Below are 22,504 nucleotides of genomic sequence, written 5' to 3'. Positions count from 1 at the left end.
AGCTTTAACCACATAGAAAAGGGTGTATGAACCTCTGCCCTCCTGCTGGCACATTGGTATAAAAACTTCCATGCAAAAAAGGCAAACAGGAGTTATTTATATAGGCAGTTCAATGTCAATACATCAGTGGCTGCACCAGAATTTTTGCCCGTGTTATCTACCTAAGAAAACCTTGCACTCTTTACAGCTTACACAATTGTGTGACTTAGGAAGAAAAGCTGCAATTTAGGTATATCGTCCATGTGAATATCTTATTTTTAATATCTATAACATTAGTAAAAATAATCACATTTGCTAATTATATAGAAGTTGTAGCATCTGGAAATTTCAGATAAAGATATTAATCAAGTAATTATCAAATTATTTTCTTGATAAGTTTGCTCATTACATTTTGAATGTTTTTTTAGTCTCATCAGAGACTGAAATAACTGAGAATTTACATTTTTTGTTCTATAGATCACTGTAGTATCAGTGACAAAACCATTGCTAATATTTGGGTCAAAGCAGTTACTTAATGATTTGGTGCATTTCTGTAGTTTATCTTTTCTAGAATATCAATAATTATCAACTCCTGAAGGAAGTTAGCTAGTCAGATCACATATTTCTACAAGACTATTGATGACTTCTATGAAAACTGCTAAAGAGTTTCGTTTTGTAAACCAACACACAACCAAGTTCTTCAATACTGCTAAATGTTGTGAGCTTCTCAGAGAAAATTCAGACTTAGGCATGGGATGTTGCATGTAGATGATTTGCTGTTGTAATAAATAATGAAAGCTAAATTATACTCAGAAACTAATGAACAAGAGCTCTTCAAGTGACCCATTATCCTCTTTGTATTTTCCTGTTCATTAGTATATTACTGACTCAAAATGAGTACCCTATTTCTTACTTTACACTGGATGTAATCTCAGAGGGGGAAAGGTTGATGAGCTGCCTATGTCCAGGGAAAATGATCTGCAACTTGCAGTTCTAGGGCAAAAGCTTGGAGATTGTAATGGACCACACACCAAACAGACCTCAAAATGCTTTGCAGCTACAAGAAAAGAGAATGCCATAGTGGGATGAATGAACAGAGAAAAAGCAAAACATCTGGTAAAACAGCCCTTCTCATTATACTCAGCACTGAGGTGGCTTCACGTGTGGCTGCATCCAGATTTGGGCACTGCATTTCAACTAGCGTGTGACTCATCTGGAGAGAGGGCAAAGGGAAGCACTGAGGCAAAATTTAGAGGTCTGGAAAACATGACTTCAGAGGAAACCCTGCAGTTAATTAGCCCGCAGAAGAAAGAAGTATGGAGGCAATATCATTAACAGTCATCAAACACATAAAAGCAGCTTGTGAAGAAGAAAGTCACAACCCACTCTTGGAGCCCACAGAAGACAGCTGATACAGAAAGCCCCCTTGCCAGTGAGGAATAATCAAGTCAGACATGAGGGAGACACTGCAAGGACAAAGGCTCATTGGACATTGCAGCAGGTTGCATTGGAAGGCTCTTTTAACTCTTATTCCCAAACTTTTGAAATCAGGCTAAACTGGAGGTATAATCAATCCTGTATTCATACAAGGGGTGGCCTCTGGATCCTGCAGCCCTGCTTTAGGTCCATTAGAGAGATGCAAAAATGCTGCTAAGCCAGTGAAGAGCACTAACACCCCTCCCTCTCAGGCTCCTGCCTCTGCCAGTGGCTGGGAACAAGTTTCAGAGAGTATGAAAAAACCTGTAACAACAATAGCCAAACTAACTGGACATGAAAAATAAGTTAGTCTTTGGTTTCCTCTAGGAGGAATATGGCTTTGTGATCAATTTTTAAACTGACCCACAATAACAACAGTCTCAATATACATGCACATTTCTACCTTGTAGCATTTTCTAAGAGAGTCTTAGTCACAGTGATAATTAGTGGAATGAATATCACATTTAACTATGTTTTTAGGTAAAAATATATCTCCTTTCAGTAGTTAGTTGTATGTTATAGAGAAAAGGTAATTAGGAGTTTCTAAATTGCTTCCTCTATAGTATTCACTACTCAGTATGCTTCTTTTATGCCCCATGTTAATAGTTTAATCTCCAGTCTAAACAGCTTCTAGATTTTCACTCTCTTCATATGGAAGCCTTTCTGTGTCTGTAGTAATTTTCATCATTAGTCTCTGAATCATCCTGCTGGGCTAAACAACATATGCAGATCTCCTTTTTCCAATGGAAGCAAGGGAAGCAAGTGTATTGTATTGTATTGTTTTTATTTTGGAAGAGAAGGGGGAATTTTATGCTCATGCTTGTTTTTAGAACATCTTTTGCATGGCTGTGATTTTCCATAGCTTTCAAAATACAGTGCTAAACTGGAAGAATTACAGACAGTTCTAAGAGTTTGTTCAGAACTTGCTTAGGGAACAGTGCATGCAAGGCATATTGATCTCTTTGTCTCCACTGATCCTTCTTCATTAATTAATTCTCAAACCCATAAAATGTGATGGTTAGAAAAAATCCTGACAACTTGCTATTAGCTTATTAGAATTTTTATTGCAGCTGTCATATGTTCTTTCATTTTAAAAGAAACAAAAAGAGGAATTCAAGGTTTCTATTTTTTCTCATGGATTTGAAAGTTAATATATAAATAAGCATAACAAAACAAAATACTGTATGATTTGTTCTGCTTGTCCACTATATGACTAGGAGCTTTGTATTTCTTGTCTGTGCCCCTTCTTAGGAACTCTCTAGATTTTTCAACCTGTACGTGGTGTGTGGTGCTAATTTGTACATTTGCTTCTATGCTGAGCTTCTGCTCTGAAGCAAATTGCTAATGTGAGCACAGTCCTGACTCTTAACACAAGACAGAGACTGAGATGACGTGACTGCATCTCAGTGCCACCTTCACACCCTTGCTAGAGGAGCTGACTGGCAATGTAAGAAGTACCAAACTGCCCCCATCAGCAGAGGCAGTAGTGGCAGAAGGGTTTGATAACGTCAGGGAGATGAAGAGGGTTTCCACAGGACAGAACATCCCAAGGCCATCTTTGAGGGGAAGAAGTGAATTTCAAGGTTTCTTTTTGCATGTATGTGTCTCCAAGAGGTATCAAACCCTGCTTTATGAGGTAACATATCATGGCATGTAAAGAGTATTTCAATGACAACTCTACTGTTGTGAAAAGTGATCAGCTGGATGTACTCACTTTATCTGCCTTCAGGTCCTTTTGCCACAGAATTGTAGCATAAAAGATGACATTTTGTTGGAACCTTTTACTGATTTGCATTATGGCTAGAGATAGGCACAGAATTCTAATATTGTCTACAGGTTGCCTGTCATCTGAGGGCTTATGTCAGATCTTTTGGGTTATATGAATATTTCCTTTGATGTAATGATATTCTTTATTCTTACAAGAGCTATTTAAAAGACAAAGAAAAATCTCCTTTCAAAAGGTGTAGTTAATGAAATAGCAGCCCAGATCACCTAATGCATTGTGCATTTCATAAATATATATTGCAAGTTAGGACAGATGGCTGCTAACATTTCCCATGCTCATCTCAGTCTAATTTAATTCTTTTAAATCTTCTGCGTCACAGCAGCTTTCTTTGAGAAATAGAGACACACTCTTGCAACTGATCTGCCTTCTGGATCTTACATCAATGCAGATAACCTGTGGAGAGTAAGCTGACTCAGAGCTTCCAGCCTCAGAGTACTGGGAATATGCAAGTATATGTTTTATTTACTTGATAATTCATGTATCAAACTACAGTTTAGAACAGATTCAGGTATCCACTGACTTGCTCCTTCTAAACCTCTGTTGGTTTAGACTATGGTGGCTGTATGCATGTTTGATCATTCTGTTGACCAGAAATCAATGGAAAAAAAATGGTGTGCTGGGAGATAAGCTAACAAAATTGAGTGAATGTGCTACTCAACCTACCACATCCTTTGGGAGGGCAGTATTTGTAAATCTGATTGGAAGGAAATATAATTAGACACTAAGGCAAGAATACAAGTAAGCAGATAATAGTGTGTGTAATGAGGATGCCTCCCCTCATCAGAGGATTCACCTTGACACTGTAAGACCTTACTTTCCCTGATCCTGAAAAATGGTAAGATTTGGCCAAGGAAGCATCAGAGGGCTCTAGAGGACATCAGCACTTCTTGCCACAGGACAGCTTCTAGCAAAGATCTATTGTGTAATGAATGAATTCCCAGTTCTCTCTCTTCTTTTTATGCTCTATTCCATCTCAGTCCATATCTGTTTGTTTGTTTTTTATACTCTCTTTTTGCTTTTTGTGTTATTTGGATGATTTTGCAGCATTTGTGGGATTTGTGTTTGAATTTGATGTGCTTGGCTAAGGTGACAGCTTTTGTTGCTACACTGCGCATGCCATTGAAAAGGGAGCTACCAGCAAGTCAGCCCAATGTCAGTCCAAAATGTCAGCTCTTGAAAGGGCTTAGAGTGTGTGAGTTGTTCTCTTGAAGCACCATTGCAAGAGCCAGATTCAGAGATCAAAGCCAATTTTTTTCTGTCCTTCATGATCTTTCTTTGGTGCATGTTTTGCCCTTTTTTGTCTTGTCTTCAGGGAACCAAGATGTGTCAAAACAGTGCCAATCTAGCTCAGATGACATTTTGTCGTTTCTTTAACAAGAACATTTACTATCAGCTCTAATACCAGCCAAATGGTTGCCAAATGGTCTCTCTACAGCTAAAGTCAAAGGAAATGTGGTGTATTGCTAAAAAAAAAGTTACTTCACTGTTTATATGTCAGATGCATTTTCTTTTTCTCTTCTTATTCTGCATCTTTAATAAAGGATGATAGATTTTTAAGCTAGTTGTTTACCATGGTATTAAGCAGACTGAAAATTCTCTGTCAAAACCATGAATGTATTTAATTGTCTAATGTTCTCCAGTGACAAGGTCATGTTAACACCATTGAGCCTCTAGATCTGTTAACCCATTGAAACCAACACAGAATTCAGTTGTTTTTCCCTTCATGCCAGGAGGTACAGAGAGTATTTTACATAAAATCAGACAGTGATTTGTTAGCAATGTTTCCATTTTCTAATTTCTCGCAGTGCTTGCATGCAGATAGCTTTTCTGGTCTCCTTTCAGACTGCATCTTAACTATGTTTTCCCATCAGTAAATTCTCCTCTTCAGCAAAGCAGAGTTTGGGTATTACACTCAGGCCTCCTCATTAGGTCCCAAGCAGACCTTCCAATGGTTGTCTGTTCTGCCTGTCTATAAAAGCCCAGTCCACCCACTCATTCTTGGATCATGCTCTGCTCTTCAGCATCAGTATCAGTATCACTAAGGTTGGAAGAGACCTCAAAGACCATCGAGTCCAACCTCTCACACTCACTATACCTGGGAGGCCTACCTTTGACACTACAGACCTTGTTCCTTATCAGCCTCCAAAAGGGGAACTGAAAGTAAAAAATAAGGCCATGCCCGAACCTTGGATTAGGTGACCCTCTCCTGCACATGACACCAAGGAAACCTGGGATGCAGGATAGTGCAGTGTGGGGATGGCCCAGCAGCATCCAGGGGCTACACTGTTGTATCTATTAGCAAGGAGTTGCATGGAAAGGGCAGCTACTAATCCAAGAACAGTATTGCTTCTGGAAACAAGCTGGAAAGCTTCTGCAGCACGAGGTAGAATCATAGAATAGAATCAGTCAGGGTTAGAAGGGACCACAAGGATCATCTAGTTCCAAGCCCCCTGCTACAAACTGGTAGAAAGATGCAAATGTAACTCCGGAACTCACTCTTTCAGCAGGAGTGTGTGTGCACATGTATGTGTGTCTGTGTGTAGTGTGTTCTCTGCCCCCCTAAGCTCATACACAATCATCTTCTGCTACCTATGTTTTTGATGAAGTGTAACTTTAAACAAAATGTCTGACATTGTAAACCTGATTTTATGCAAATCTAGAAAACTGTGTAAATGTAAAACATACTGTGACCGGTTGAGGCTGCGCCTTTAAGAAAGGCAATATGGTGGTCGGAAGTTGGTAAACGAAAAAGACGGATCTAAACTAATTTCATTGGTAGAGTGGGAGGAAGCACCTTCTGAACTGGGAGTGCAGGAGGGTATCCTGGGCATTCCGGTACTTTTATCTTCAGTCTTTCTTCCGCTCCTCCGCCGAGCAGGTGCTCTCTCTGTGCTAGGCTTTCGGCCAAGGCTTGACCTTGAAAACTGATAAAACTGCAAGGCCTGTATTAACTGCTTTCCAATTAACACATAACTGCTTCTAACTTTTTTCTCTTTCTCTCTCTTTTCTGTCTCTTTCTAACCCGCTCTGGGGAAAGGGGGAGAGAGGGGAGAGCGGAGAGCGGAGGTGGGGAACCCCCTCAGCAGAGGGGGGAACTCTCATTTCTGTACTACTTTGTTGTATATCTTTGTATATATTGTAAATATTGTAAATTCGTATATATTTCCCTGCGTGTCCCTGCTTTGTAAATATACAGCATCCCATTGCTTTGCTAATTCAGCTGTGAGGTTTTTTTCCCCTTTCCCTTCAATTTTTCCTTCCCTTTACTTTGCAAGGGGGAGGGAGGAGGCTTTTTGGCCTTACCCTTCCAACCCTACAACAACATACTTTTGCTTTTATAGATGATGTTGGCAGGTGTGTATAGCTTGTCAGTTTTTAACGTGATGCTATTGTGGTGACAATACTTCTGTGTGCATTACATGGTTCTGAAATGGAAGCAGCCAATATGCGTGCTCCAGCCACCATTCGTATGTTCACAACCCAGAAATTTTAAGAGAACAAAAAAAAGAGCTCATCTACATCATTAACTGATGTTACCCAACATTTCACTTTGAAGAACATAACTATTATTAAATTAGAGGAATCTTGAAAATTAGCCAGAAGTTTTAACTTGAAAATTAGCCCAAGTTCTAACTATTTTCTGCTTTCACACATTATAACCAACCTGAGAAGTAATTGAACTGAGCTTTTTAATTTTTTTTTGCATTGGCTTGCAATATATTAAAAGCATGTGCAAAATTAGCACTCTCTGAAGGACAGAAAATGACTGCTGCAAGGGGAAGTCTTCCTAAAAAGCATCAACAAACTTCCCTGCAGTTGTCTGACAAACTAACCTTTTCCCTTTTAATATTCATTAAAAACACCAGATCAATAACAACAGAAGCAGAATACCTCTGGACATTCAGACAAACCTGATTAAAAAAAATTAAGTATTTCCCCATCTACCATAAAACCAACACTTGTGCATCAAATCACAAAGGTTTCTGCAGCAATTCAGTAATTTTCATCTCTCACAAGTCTACAAAGTCATGCCAGCTGAAAAAAAATGGAGATTTTGTTTTTCATCCATTACATTAAAAAAGCAGCTACAAAGCATTAACTCTTCCTGAGAAGGTTTTTCTTAACAGCCAAAAGAAAATGAGAGCTACTTCATGCCATATTTACTTTTACACTCCTTCTCACTGAAATGGACAAAAATCAATTAAAATATCCCACTTCACCCTTCCTCCTCCTGTTCTTTTCACTGAAGAGAGATTTAAGTGTTGCTTAAGCTTTTTAGAAACAATAAAAGCTATCAATAAAAATTAAAGCTCTAATAATACACTTTGAAGCATTCTACATGTACTTAAAGAAGTAGGAAAACAGACTTTATATCTCTGCTTTGAAACAGTGAAAGAAAGGATTTCAGGTTGGACTTCCAAAGGCAGAAGGTCATAAGAAATTTGGTTGTGTGTTACCTTTAATTGCTCATGTTTATTTTATGCCACTTTGCATAAACAATTAAGCAATTTCTATTCCAAATAATATTTATCTGGTTTACATAGTGGAACAATAGTGCTAGCATGCAGAGTAAAGATGCTGCTTCCTAAAATCCCCAGTACTCTTTTTCATAGTATCATAGAATCAATCAGGGTTGGAAGGGACCACAAGGATCACATAGTTCCAACCCCCCTGCCATAGGCAGGGACACCCCACACTAGATCAGGCTGGCCAGAGCCTCATCCAGCCTGGTCTTAAACACCTCCAGGGACGGGGCCTCAACCACCTCCCTGGACAACCCATTCCAGGGTTTCACCACTCTCATGGTGAAGAACTTCCTCCTCACATCCAGCCTGAATCTCCCCACCTCCAGCTTCATTCCATTCCCCCTAGTCCTATCACTACCTGAGATCCTGACAAGTCCCTCCCCAGCCTTCTTGTAGGCCCCTTTCAGATACTGGAAGGCCACAATTAGGTCACCTGGGAGCCTTCTCTTCTGCAGACTGAACAGCCCCAATTCTTTCAGTCTGTCCTCAAGGGAGAGGTGCTCCAGCCCTCTGATCATCCTCGTGGCCCTTCTCTGGACACATCCAAGCACATCCATATCCCTCTTGTAATAGGGGCTCCAGAACTGGAGGCAGTACTCCAGGTGGGGTCAGAGTACGCAGGTTCTCATATAGAGGCCAGATTTCACTGAGATGGCTGAGATTCTCTCAATGGGCTTTGGTGGTGATATCAAATCTCCTTCCCTTTTAGCTAACACACCACCACATCCCATTTCTGTCTGTCTAAAGTGTTCCACAAATCCAACCTGGATTCACAGTTAGTATGTGGAAATGCAAGAGCATTATTTTATGTATTTATATAGACAGGCAGATAGATTTTTACCCTAATTTTCAACAAACGTTTTTGAAGCTAGACAAAAATAGGTTTCGGAGGTTAGCTTGTCTACAAGCTATAGTCAGCACAGGGTTCACATCTGGCATTTTCTAAATGCTACAGCAGACTTGGTTAAATTTTACGCATGTTTTGAACTGCCATTATGTGCAGATACTTTCAAACTGCTGATGTACCATGAACTGCAAAAGCACTAGTCAAAAAAACCCCTCGTTTCTCAATACAGGTCTCTCAAAGATACATATAGTTTAAAATAAATTGATGGAGCATTTAAACCTGCTTAATTTTGGAATCAATTCCACGTTTGAAATAATCTACAACTTGAAGCAGCTGAAGCATAAAATGTGTTTGAAACTGAACTAGTTTAAATATTGAATCAATTTTGACATAAATGTGTTTGCATATTAAGGCATTAAAAATGAATCCAGTTTAAATATTAAGCTGATGAGAAGAGGAGCTGTGCTAGGGAAAAAAGATTACGGATGACCACTGAAATTGCAACACACCCAAATCTTAGAAAATCCTGGAGTTTGTTATTTAATCTTAGTGAAACAGCTATGGCTAAAGGAAACAAAAAAACCCTGTAAGCACTGGTGTGTAAAAGACTTAGTAAGGCACCTGAGAGCACAGAATGGTGATGGGTGAAGAATTTCTTACTCAGATATTATTCAAAGTTTATCTGATTTCAAGGCCATCGTACAAAATCCTCTTGTACCTGCAGCTTGAGTCTGTTTTTTTCCTTTTAGCTTTCCTCAAGGGCAAGAGAAGGGCTCACAAATCTTACACTGCCACCCTGTAATGCCACTGCACTCACAAGCCATAACTTTTTGAAATTAGTTAGCTGTCATTGATTGGGACTTAAAACTTTCTTCATATAATCAAACATGCCACACATAACCCTCTCCACAATCTGCTGCACTCTGAGGGCAAACTGCCTGTCCTTCAAGCCCCCTTTCTAAGAGAATAAACTGCAGGTCACAGCACAGTCCTGGCCATCCCTTGCCTGTACCTGTGCACACAGGATGCACATTGGGGCAGACAGAAGAGGAAAGAAAGGAAAGCAACAAAGTTCTGCATGTAAAAGGAAAATAAAGTTAAGGCAATGGTGCAAACATGCTCAGGAGAACAAAAATTGCATGCTGCCATAATCGGTTTCTTAAGGTTAAGAAGTCAGGCCAGCTGCAAGTGGCTGGTAAGCGTAGCATGAGGTTTCCCAGATTAGAGCAGGTTCACTAACTCAGCCTGCATTTTTCACCTGCATTCAGAAGACTAAGTATTCCCAGGTTTCATGTTATTCAGTCAATTACTCACTTGGAATGCTCATCTCTGTTGCAAAAGCTGCACCCACCTTGCTCTCTGTCTTGTTATGGAAGTCCACAAGACTGTAAACAGTCCTTGCCCTTACTAAGCACTCAGCTGCATGTGACTGATAGACACCAATGCTTCCAAGTGTAAACTTAGATGCACCTTTCAACAAGCTAGCTCTACATCAAGGTTTATTAACCGCTTTCTTCCACAGTCATTGGCACTGTCCCTGCTGCAGAGAAAAGCAGAGCTTCAATAGTGCAGGTGAGGAGTATGTTGAACAGGCAGCAACACAATCTCTGGGAAAATGCCCTGTCAGCGTTAGCCAAAGGGACAAAACTGTCACTGTTGTAAGTTTGCTACTCACAATGAAAATTACAGAAGGATCAGTCACTTGAGACCTGGTTGTCATTTCTGCTAGGCTTCACAATGCTGACATTTACTAACCTCAGTAGCACACCACCTCAACATCTCTCCCTGCCAACCCCAGTACAGGAAGATGGCACTTCTGTAAGAAAGAATGAAACCTGGGTCCAAAGTCTAGCACATCTGGAATGCACAGTTCCATATTCACCAAAATAACTATTACTGTGAATACTAACCATCCAGGGGCTAAATCATTCCTTTAAAGACAACATCAAACAGACCTCTGGAATGGAGTCTGCTTGTTGTTGAAACTTCAAAGAGGATAGCAGTTTTAGTTCTTTGTACCTTTGGTGTGGAAATCTCAGCTATGTTATATTTTACTACAATACTATTTTAATAATAGAAAACTTCATGCAGGACAAGAAATAACGTTGTGGTGGGTTGAAAATTCTCCCCAACATTAAACTGACAGACCAGCTCAGTTGGAGGCAAATGAAGCTATATTTACAAGCAGAACTACAATCTAAAATGTAATGCAATGAATATACACAAGGTATACAATATTTACAATTTATAAACAGCAGAAGAACCCCCCTGGACAAACACCAGGGGAGCTAATAGCTTCCCTTTCCCTGCTCCCTATCCTCTTGTACACAGTAGAGGAAAGAGCAGAGTTGTTTTGTTAGTATTTCGCCAAAACAAAGCACTGCAGCCTATGTCAGCAAAGAGCCAGCAGAAGCATCAGTCAGAGTGGAGGAAGCCAAAAGACAGAAAGTTAGTATACACAGCCCCATCTTCTTGGTAGTCTGTCCAATGGGATTGTTTAGATCTTACCATTATTTTCCTTTTTACACCCAATGGTGATTTATTTACATTCTACTACTTTCTGTTCAAGATCTGTGGAAAATTTTCTAGGCATAGCCTGAAACTACCACAAATGTCCATGTGAATTTGAAGACCATTAAACTGTGGTTGTCAAACGATAAAGAATATTGTGCCTGTAGCTGTGCAATGCACACTAAAAGATCTTTGGAGTAAAGCAAACAGTGATGACTGATGGGAGGAGGTACAGAATCAGACTCCTGCCCCACAGCTCTGGAATTCCTCACCGTAAGAGCAAGGCACATCAATGCTATCACACTCACCTGTATTTTTATTTCCCTGCATCTTTTAAAAAGCAAATAATGGAACCTGAATAGATTTCTCCCACCCAATTTCTTATATACATTCTTCTCTTGTTCATGAGGTTGGCAGACAGTTTTACTCTGTGACATGTTACATATTCCTTGAAGATGCTCACTGGAGTTTACTCACTCAGTTCTACTGGTATCAGGGTGACAACTCAGATCTTAAGTAGCATGAACAGGAGCTCCATAATTCTATGAACTGCTTGCTAGTCTTTTTGTTTAAATGACTCAAGATCGATGAAAACAGATGATTAATAAAGTTACTCCTAACGTCTTACAAATGCATCTGCATCACTTGACATGATGGCAACTCAATGAAGTGTTCCATAGCCCTGGGTGCACAGGGGTGCCAGGGAGTCTGGTGGGCAGTGAAACAGTTACACCTATTGTTCACAGCAAATAGCAAATGTGGATGCTTTGCACATGCTGAAGAAAATTCCCCCAGCATACTCTATTATTTCCTTCTGAGATGAAGGCCCCTCTGATCTATACACCAGAGAACTGTAGCTCTCCATACGCTTCTGTGAGAGAAGTCCCTCACAGAGCTCATCTTGATGATGAAAAGCAAAACTGTTTCTTCTTTCAAGTTGGGAGGGGTAGGGGGTGGGGTGTGACCATCAAATTTGTTGGGTGTAAAATCTAACACAGCATTTTTATGAGCTCTGGCTGTGAGGACTCACTGAGTGGCACACCTTCCCAGCACCTCTGGAGCACAGGACAGCCTCCTGCCACATGGATTTTATTTCATTTCCTTTATTCATTCATTGACAACCTTTGCTTCATCCCTTATCATACATGAAGCATTTCCTCTGTAAAAGGACAGAAGGAACTCGATCCTGCTTCTTCCTATCTCAGCCTGAATAGGTTAAATTGCTATGGTTACATCTCCCATGCTGCTAGACCTTGAAACACATCTCTATTTCGCTTCAGCATTCCAAGCTCAAAGCTGAGCTCTAGACAAATTTAGGAAGACTTTTCATCAGGATATTAGCTCCCCTCCCAGAACTCCCCTTTTGGGTTTCGCTCATGCCTCCAGCTTCCTTCTGTGCCTGCTTAAACCAATAGTTGCAGCAAACCTCCAAATCAACAGCCTTGTCAGGATGAATAATCTAAAATTAATGTGCACTTGTCGACACGCATTACTGTTCTTGACAGAGACACGTTGCCTGTGCTGGCTACAAACTGAAAATCCTTCAGAAGAAGTTTGCTCACTGCAGTCCAAGGGCTGATGGAGAGCCAGGATAAGGCTGGGAGTCAGATTTCAGATGATAAGCACAATGGTTCCTGACACATAAGACTCAGAGTGAATTCACCAAAGACCAGGCTGCTTACTTTTTTTCCTGCTGTTTGCTTTATTCTCACTGGTGATACTTATCACATTTACACAGCAGCCCCTGAGAATCATCTAGATTGGTTTTGAACATCTTGTTTTTACCACCCTCAATTTCAAGTTGTGGAGTAGGAGCATGAATAATCCAGCACACCACAAATACATTACAAAAGCACAGTTTAACTCTTAACTTCATGCCTAGTAATCCCACTGCACCTTGCTTTCCTCCTAGCTTAGCTTTTGCAAGCATTTTTAGGCAACCAAGTGTACACTTTTGTGGTGGTGTGGGCAAAATGCTGAGAGGGATTAGACCTTCAGAGATGCAGTTTATGATAGCAGTATAGGGTTACAGTTGTTAGCCCATCTGCCAAAGTAATGAAATCAACTTGGAATGAAAATAACAGCATAAAATATTCTTCTGATTTTTTATCTTTTCTTTGCCCCCCCCCCCCCCCCCAGTTCAGTAATAATCATTCAGCATATTGCTGCATTTCTGAAGTTAACTGTTGAGGAATTCAGGAATTCTTCTTCATGAATACCACAGGGCTTGGTCTTTAGCAATGTAATGGGTAAGAGAGGCACTTTAAATAAACTGTCATTAAGCATTCGTATGTCAACATGGCTACATGGAAATTGATAAAGGCTTTTATTTTTGCTTTTGCCTAACGTTCAGCATTCCCTCACTCTCAGTCTGGGCTGAACTCCTCCAAATCTTTCTAATCTGGATGACTGGGCAATAGCAGGGTGGCACCTTACACAAGGATGCCCTTGGCAGGGGGACCCAAAGCATTTCTGAAAGTTCAGAGTTAAGTGGTGTCTGCTGGAGGGAAGATGTATTTGGGTGGTAAGACATAGTCACTGCCTGTGCCAATGGCAGCTGCAGCTGAGCTCTGTGAGCAAGGGACAACCTCATGTGTTCAAGCCCATTCTGTCAGCACCCTGTCTCACCCAAATCACGGTGAGCCCCACACCCTTTAACACAGAAGGTGACTTGCAATGGCCTGAATGATACAGTCCTTATCTCCACACCTTTTATCAGCTCCTGCCCAGTTCTCATCTATTGCCAAGGGCACTGTGAAGAAGAAAACAGCCATTTTCTACTCCCTGCCAGCATACACCAAGGAGGCAACACAGTTGCTGACATTCTAATGTCTAGCTTCCTGGCTGCACGAGGCACTGTGGTTTTTTGCTGTTGGAAATACCAGCCAATTGCCCTGATCTGGCTGGATGATTCCTCAGCTGGGAAAAGCCTGTTCCCCATTATGTTCTCCTTTCCTGACGCCACTGTGCCAGGCTGCCTGCCTGCTCCTGCACCCATCCAGCCACAGGCAGGCTGGAAGCACATCTCTCTGGCAGCTGATCCAGGAGCAGTAGAAGGAGCAAGACACAGGAGAAGCAGGAGAGGGAAGAGCATCCCCTGATGCCTCCTCTGATGCTTTTCCTAATGGCTAATCTCTGGCCAACTGGAGATTATTTTTTCTTTCTTGTTTTCCCCTACTCTCTTTCCATTTCTCTAAGAAGAAAATTACCTAGAATTGACTAAGCTGCACAAACAGCTAGTTAGCAGCTTCCAGCATATTTGGAAAAACATTTCCTTGGCAGAAGAGCACAGAGGTTTGTAACTCTGTTGTCATAATACGTCATGGGGCACAGAGCAGCACCCCAGCAGATTAAACATAAAGGTGTTACCATCAGTGTTTCCTCACAAGGGATTAATGCCTTAGCAATACATGTCCCTTGCTGGCACTGAAGAACACCTCAGCAGTCCCTGGCTAATGCTCTGTGCCTTATCTATTCATTCCTGGCCTACTGCAAACAAAACTGAGGTCTGGATGTGAGGCACACTTGTATTTCTTGACCTTGCTTTTGGACTCTTGTCTAGACAGGGAAGAGCATGCTGAAAGAGATCTGAATTTGAGCTAGGAGAGTTTTAGGGCCTGAAAGAAGGAGAGATCATGTGTGGAGGAAGTGGGAGCAAGAAATAAAACTGCAGGAATTAGTTCCCAGTATAAACTAGTCTCATGGCCAGGCACAGCTCATTTAAGTGCTGGGAAGATGAGAGGTATCTGCATTTGAATAGTAAAAATTACCAACTTGTGCACTTAGAAGAATTTTTATCTTTAAGATTTCATCAGGGGGATGACACACAGGGAACAAGGTTCAGGGAACCCTGTTTATGTAAAAAGGGAAAAGAGTCACTTGAAATGAAGGTGGAGTTTGAGTGCTGGCTTTAGGAGGCTTCTCAGCCTCCAAAGAGTTGTCTCCACCACCCAATTAACACACACTGCTCTGGTGAGCTGTAGGCTTGGATGTTGCCTTTTGCTCTCTGTTAACTGCCTGCAAGTCCTGCACACATGTTAAAAGGAGTGAACAAAAGAAAAGTGGTCTCTGATAATTATTTTCCTTAGAGTGCATCAGGCTTTTACCAACACACATCTCACCATATAGTGGTGATTTTGTGCACCCTTCCATAGAAGAAGGCAGGTGAACCAACTGGCCTTTTTAATCTGCCTTTTCTTTTCCCCTTCTGCATGGCTGTCTAAAGACAGGCTGCTGCTGCTGGGAGGAATCATCAATGTGCTGACTCCCTGTTGCTTATTACAGCACAGGTTGCATTTCATCAGGTTATGCTATGGCACATGTCTATGAAGACAACATGAGGTGAAATCATGCCACAGAAATTAACAATGCAGAAAGATATTTTCTTGATTCATATCAAGGCATCAACTTATACATCTGAGTAGTGGATTAAGGGCTTCCAGCAGTGAGATGGGAAGGAAGTAAAAGAACAAGCTGCCAACTGGTAAATATCCACACTAATTTTGCAAATGCAGGTATTTCATGTCTTTCCTAATCTAATCATGAATGCCAACTGGATTACTGTGTCTGACACGACAAGAATGAAACAGCACCAACAGACTCCTGAAATTAGCAGAGTTTGCTGGAAGAATTGCATTGCTGATACAAGTCACTCTTGTAATAAAGGGCGCTCTGAAAAGTGAAAGCAAGAGAGACAGGAAAAAAGCAGAAGCAGACAGCCTTTTCTGCTAAATGAGAGGCAAAATTAAGAAGCTAACTCCTACACCAAGAACAGATGATTTTCCCTTCTGATGCTCACTGCAGCATGGAAATTAGTGAGACCATCTGTGATCACCTGACAAGAGAGTATGTGGCAAGTACCAAGGGCAGTGGTAGCACATTCACAGGGATTGGAAAAGGTGGGCCAGCTGAGATACCTGGAGCTTCATGGGGGAAATCTGAAAGTGCAGAGTGTAGAGAACAGCTGTAACCAGGTGGACCTCCTCAGAGGGATCTTGTATGTCTTTCTCATGCTCTCACCTTTGGGCAGACATTTAAATTGCTACAAAGGTACTGTAAAGTAAAAACACTCAAAACTGATTTTAGTTTTGATATCCTGTGCTATACAGAAGTACAAAGCTGTAGATAGTCTTGCTCTGAAATCTGCTTCTTTTCTGTGTTATTTTCAGGTTATTATTAACAGAGCCCTTATGGCTAGCAAAGCTGCACTGTTTCTCCAAGCTCCTATCTCCTGTATGTAACATGGATGAGGTGATCTCCAAACTACCTACATCTCGTATATGGAAGAAGAGGACTTGTACTTCACCCTAAACTGCAGGCTGCTTCCTGGCTGCTGCAAGTGTAAAAGATGACAGAAGAGTGAAAACACACTAAAAGCATGGTTGCAAAAAGAAAAGCCATAAATCAGAGAGGAAACAAGAAACAAACCAAGCAGGTCAAACAAAGATAAGGCAATAACAACACAGTATCATCTCCTGTTACAGGTGTCTTCTATGGGGAAACAGGGCTGAAAGCCAAAGTGTAAAAGCTGTGACACCAAGGAGGGATAGATCCCACAGAGAAAACATGGGAGAGGGGACTGTCTCTGCATAAGTGGTGAGAAGAAAACCAAAACATTATTTTGGCCCTTTCCATAGCAATGTTAAAGTGAAGTATTAAAGGAGCAGAACTCCCTTTTTCATAAGCATTGGTGTTAATGGATCTCCTAATTCCTTTCCCCCTCACCCTGGCCACAAACAAGGAATCTTTCCCTTTGCTGATTTATGTAGTATCAAGGCTTCCTAGAGCAATGTCAATCTCCTCTCCTGTTGCAGTTGTCAGGAGGACTGCTTACAAGTCTTTCCACCAAGGATGTTGGGACCACCTGCTGTAGGATGGCACAAGAAAATAGCAGAACACTGAGCACAGTCTGGGAAGGTGAGGAACAGGAAGCAGCAATGATGGGGGACTTGGGATAGAAAGAGTAGCAAACACTGTGAAATCACCACCCTCAATTTTCACTGCACCCCTGAGTGTGTGGAGAAGCTGCCTTCAGGAAAAAAGTGTTAAAGAAAACATTAAAAGAACAAACTAGTCAGGCCTGAAGCCAAGCAAAAAGAAAAAGCTAGAGTCAAAGGGAAGGAGATGGAAAAGATGAAGCCTCAAGACAGGAATTAATAAGCTTAAAGCTACTGAAGGGATAAAAAAAGCAAAAAAAGGCAGGAAACAAGAAAGCACAGAGCGTGGAGGCAGGCTCATCTCTGCTCAGTTTAGCTGGTCGTCTGCAATAAAGTTTACCATGAGGCCTAGCAGAACACTTTAAACTTAAGAACTTTTTTCTGGAGTTGAAAAGTAAAGGTGTTTTGAGAGGAAAGCTGATTAATGCTGATTGTTTCACTACTCCCAGAGGTTTTGGCCATTCCTAATCAAAGATTTACCACTGTTGTGTCTCTGCCCCTCAGCATCAGATCACAACAGCACTGATGTACAGCAGGTCCTGTTCAGGTACCACAAGGGCTAATTTACCTTGGCTGCAAATGTTACTGCTTACTTCTGGTTCTCTCTTCACTCTCAGTTGCTTAAGTAAGTACATTTTTTAGCATTTCTGCACCAAGCTTCTAGTTAAAAACTTCTCAGGAAAAACTTTTTGACTGCGATTGTGACAGAACACTGGAGCACGCTGCTCAGGGAGGTTATGAAGTCTCCTTCTATGGAGACATTCAAAACCTGCCTGGGCATGTTCCTGGGTGACCTCCTCTAGGTGATCCTACTTTGGCAGGGGGTTGGAATAGATGATCTTTCAAGGTCCCTTTCAACCCCTTATATTCTGTGATTCTGCAGTATGTCACTGGTATTAATAAAATATGGTTACTACTGTGATGGGTAAAGATTATACTTTAGGGCATGTTTTTCTCAGAAAAAAAGCCTCAACCCCATTTTCCTAGCAAGAAAGACCTGACTTAACTAATGAGAGGACTGAAGGAACCAAAATGCAAGGAAATGAACCAATAACAACCACCAATGTTAAGCAACCTGGCATTAACTCAGTCTAATGGCAACAAAACTTACCTGTCAGCTTTCAAGGTACTGCATAGGCTCCAAACATAATTCTTCCCTAAGTTATTCCACATATTAACAGAGATTGGATTTTGTCCTGCTTAGAAACTGTAGTGGGAAGAGACAGGAAGCTGTTTGAGCTGTAAGAGAGCTTCAATTCCTGGAAATAAAATGCTGGTTGTTGGTATTCAAGTAACACCTTGTCTTCTTCAAACCCTGCCCAGAAGAGCAACAATAAAATGACTTTGCATACATATGAATAAAATGCTTCCTAGTCCTTGCCTGCTGCCCCAGAACTGGTCTGAAGATTTACTGAATACTCTCCAGAGCAATCTTCCCAAGCTGTGGCATGAGAGGGCATCAAGTAAATCCTGTAAAAGGTGAGTGTCAAGAGGCTGGCGCCAGACTCTTCTTGGTGATGCCCAATGACAGGACAAGGGGCAATGGGTGGAAGTTGAGGCATGGGAAGTTCCATGGAAACATGAGGAAAAATTACTTCACAGTGAGGGTGATGGAACACTGGAACAGGCTGCCCAGGGGGTTTGTGGAGTCTCTGTCTCTGGAGATACTCAACATCTGCCTAGATGCGTTCCTGTGTGATCTGGTATAGGTGATCCTGCTCTGGCAGGGGGGTTGGACTGGATGATTTTTGAGGTCCCTTCCAGCCCCTAACATTCTGTAATTCTGTGTGATTCTGTTTCTGCTTTCATCCTCTTGTACCAGACACTCCAAATCACAGAGAACAAGGCATGTCCTTTTAATTTTGAACTTTCACTTCTGGACTGATGAGAAGCCTGACTTGACCACGATCACTGAGAAGCTAGCAAGGGAGTCTTGGGTTTTATTTAGAAACTGATGCTAGAAGGTGGTTATGCTCATCTCTGTGGTGCTGTCAGCATCTTTCCTCCTCACAGTGACTGAGAAGGTAGTTTGGCTAATAATTTCACCACTTAACTCTTTACTAATTAAAAAACCCACATCACACAAAGGCTTCCACAATTCTATGACCTTTTTGTAGTCTGTTTGGCCTCTTGCTGTTAGGTAAAAGGCGTTATGATTTCTAGCAATCTCTAAAATTATTTAGTTACCCATACAGATGTACTGAACACTTGGGTTTGGCTTATGGGGATAAAAAGGAAAATAGAACCAGAGGGAAGGGCAAGAGGAAGGCAAGAGGAGAGAAAAAAAGAGAAGAGAGACAAGTGCAGAGAGGGAAGGAAGCAGGGAAGTTTGCTGGATGGAGTTCGTACTCTGCAAGTATAGATGCTACAATATGATGATTTCATGTATCATTTTAATGTGAATTTACAATACTGTTCTAGAAAACATCTAGCTTATGGTTTAGTGCTCATCCCTGTATCAGCATTGCACCCATCTCTAGCAAAATCCATCTATCTGCCCTGGCAGCCCATCCATAAGGAAGGGGAAGAAGGACAATACTTTGTCATTCCAACTGGCTGCTCCTGCCCATCACACGCTGGGTTTGTAACACTGGGGCATTTTGCAGAGAGGTACTGCCTAATGATGCCAGATGGAAGCATTACAAAGGGAGGATGTAGCTCAGGTTGGGGTTGCCTAATAGTGTTGGCTGCAATTCAAATGCAAGCACTGTCCAACTAACTCAGTCATCCCATTTACAGGTCAAGGCCTTACATGGCACTGCCCCCACTGATATGTACGTTGCACAGTCACCAGAGGAGGACATACAGCTCATACAACAGTGCTTGAAGAAGTAATGGTGCAGAAGATGCTTCTCTGATAAAACTTAAAGGAGACTGTGGAACAAAAGACTGATTAGACAAATCAAGTTAATAGAACTGATTAAACACATTCCTACTTGTATTCCTGGTTAATTTTTTTTTTCCTGTAGGAAAGAGGAAAAATAAAATGTCAACCAGACAGAACTAATGAAGAAATATTTTATGGTAACCATTTGCATTAATAATAATATGGAGTGTTATGATTAATCACAAGAGTAGAAACACAGTTTGTAGGTTGCTGTAGGTTGCTGATTACAGATTCAGAGGCTTGGACTAATATGCTAAGTGGACACAGAACCAAATTTCAATATCAAGTAGCATTACTAATTACCCTGAAGTTTTCAGCACTGTAACAGAGATTCCAAATCTGACCCATGGCCTTCTTTTTCTACTCGTTTACTTCAGTCTGGGTAAGTAATTAGATCACCTGAATACTCTACTCTTTGACTTAAGTACATAAATGGGAAAGCTTTGTTCATCAGGTTATTACTGTGAGCCCCATCCCACTGAAGTAAGGGCGCATTCATTTTTTGGACTCCAAGAAGTCAATCACTCAGCCCTATGATTTCTAGAGACAGACTGTGGATGTTTGTTTGAAGGGTAAGGCAAGTTCCTAAAAAGAAGGAAAGTAAAAAGGGCAGGCTAAGGTGAGAAGCCTGAAATTTTATTTTGCTGATTTGGGATTTTGGGCATTTTGTGGCTTGTATCCCTTCTAGAGCATAAAAGCAATTGAATCCAAGCACTGAATCCAAGTCAAGGACTGGGTTTCATCTACAGGCCAACCAACTAATTACTGCAAGTGTTAGCAAGAATGTCTTCTCTCCTTCTCTCCACACACCTCCTTCACAGTTTTTCATAATTAAATAAGCCCATTTGAGAAGTTTTGCTGCCTTGTTGACTGTTTTGCCAGGCTTTGGAGGAGTGATAACAGACCACAGGACTGTTCAAGCCTTGGCAACACATGCATTTAAGTACAAAAGCTTTTCCAGCAGCACCAATGTATAGCATAACCCTAATCAACACAGAAGTTAATTGCAGGTAAGCATTTGTTATATTGTTATCCAATGGCTATTAATAATCTCTTCAATAAAGGTGTATTACCCTGTTAACTGCATAACAATTAAACCTCCTAAATATGGTTCAGTGCACTTTCATTTCTACAAAGATGTCTTTATACTTGAGATGCTCATCTGCTTCAGGAGTGGATTACAGCAGGTACTTATGGACTTTCTGAAAGTTAAGCAGGTACTTAACTGCTGTCCTGCAGTGGGATGGACTTCAGCACCATTAAATTCACCCAGGCAGAAACGTGAATCTTTTCTTAAGCATGCCCTTCACAGAATAGAGGCATTGCCAGAGGATGGGGTGCTACTGAAAAACAGGGTCAGGCTTATGGCTCAGTTTTACTGCATCTGAAAAAGTTGCATCACATTCATTTTTAACAAACAACAACAAAAAAAAGAGTATTCCTCCACAGTTTTTCATGTTTTGTCAGTATCTCTCTGCTCTCTCACCCTTCTGAGAATATAATCTCCTTCAGTGACTGCACCATTTCAAGCACAGCCTCATAAAGAAGTGACAAAACTCTGACATCCCTCTATCTGTGGCAGAGCCACCATATGAATGCTGAAGGACAACGTGGACTGGGGACCTTGGCAATTCTGAGTAAATACATCTTACATGAGAACTGCAACTCTCTGGTGCCTGTGCAGAAGGATCTGGGCAGGCATGCTGCCCATGGGAGGCATAGCCTCCCTGCAAACACTGTCCAGTACACCATGATTACAGCCCACGTGTGACTTATCTGCAAGGAAACAGCAGTCTGTTTCTGGATGTGCAAAAGCCTGGGGTGCTGAGTGTCTCATTGCCACAAAAACACAGAGAATACCTGCCCGTTCAAAAGGCTTTCCCATCTGAGACTGGATCATCTATACAGGACTGCGTAATACAGGATCATCTCTATTACCAAGCACAAGCCTAGCACTGACTGATCTATCTCTGGGGTCCCTTCAAAGTTGGGGGCTCTGGGAGTTCACACACTCATAGCCCATGTCTTAAGACAGGGCTCTCTGTCTATGCAGGCTGGCCATGGTTAGTTTGAAACCTGCTGGCTTATTACAATTATTTCAATCAGTTTCATTTGGCTTAATTCAGAGCAGACAGCACTGGAAATCATCAGGGCCCTACATATTATATAAAATCCCAACATGAGATGAAAAGCACAGAAAGGAAACCTATGTAGCAAATTCTACCCAGTTAATTGCATTTTGGGGGCTGGCCCATGCTGGGCAGGTTGCAGATGTTGCTGGCCAACTAGCACGTGAGTGGCTTGGACCTTGCTATGGAGCACATTTCTGGGGCCTTGGAAGAGTCCAGACTTTAGTGTGGACACTCAGGGGACAAAGGGAGGCAAACCTGAGATGTTGTCAGGGTGGCTCAAACTATAGGAATCAGAACAGAGGAAATAAGGCTAACTCCAGACAAGGGACAGCCAGGGGTATAAAAAGCAAATCTACAGAACTTTTGGCTTGCACTGATCCTGGAGAAACTTCTTGTATTTAATGATGACAACTGTTTCCTTGCT

General features: G+C 41.4%; 1 protein-coding gene and 1 long non-coding RNA gene across 3 annotated transcripts in view; one reads left to right on the top strand and one right to left on the bottom strand.

Annotated features, from left to right (window-relative positions):
* LOC137452520 (uncharacterized) overlaps window positions 1-20,982 on the top strand; it is a 163,368-nt gene extending 142,386 nt beyond the window's left edge. For both annotated transcript variants that reach the window (XR_010990107.1, XR_010990106.1), the window contains exons 3-5: window positions 16,294-17,041; window positions 17,566-18,540; window positions 19,801-20,982. This is a non-coding gene — a long non-coding RNA (uncharacterized lncRNA). The remainder of the gene's footprint in view (window positions 1-16,293; window positions 17,042-17,565; window positions 18,541-19,800) is intronic.
* CDH20 (cadherin 20) overlaps window positions 1-22,504 on the bottom strand; it is a 199,351-nt gene that overhangs the window by 79,140 nt on the left and 97,707 nt on the right. The window lies entirely within an intron of this gene.

The sequence above is a fragment of the Melanerpes formicivorus genome, unplaced genomic scaffold, assembly GCF_026170545.1.
Source record: "Melanerpes formicivorus ecotype bairdi unplaced genomic scaffold, bMelFor1.0.p_v2 SCAF_55, whole genome shotgun sequence".
NCBI lineage: Eukaryota > Metazoa > Chordata > Aves > Piciformes > Picidae > Melanerpes > Melanerpes formicivorus.
Note: the sequence above shows the minus strand (reverse complement) of the source record. Positions and strands in the feature narration are given on the sequence as shown.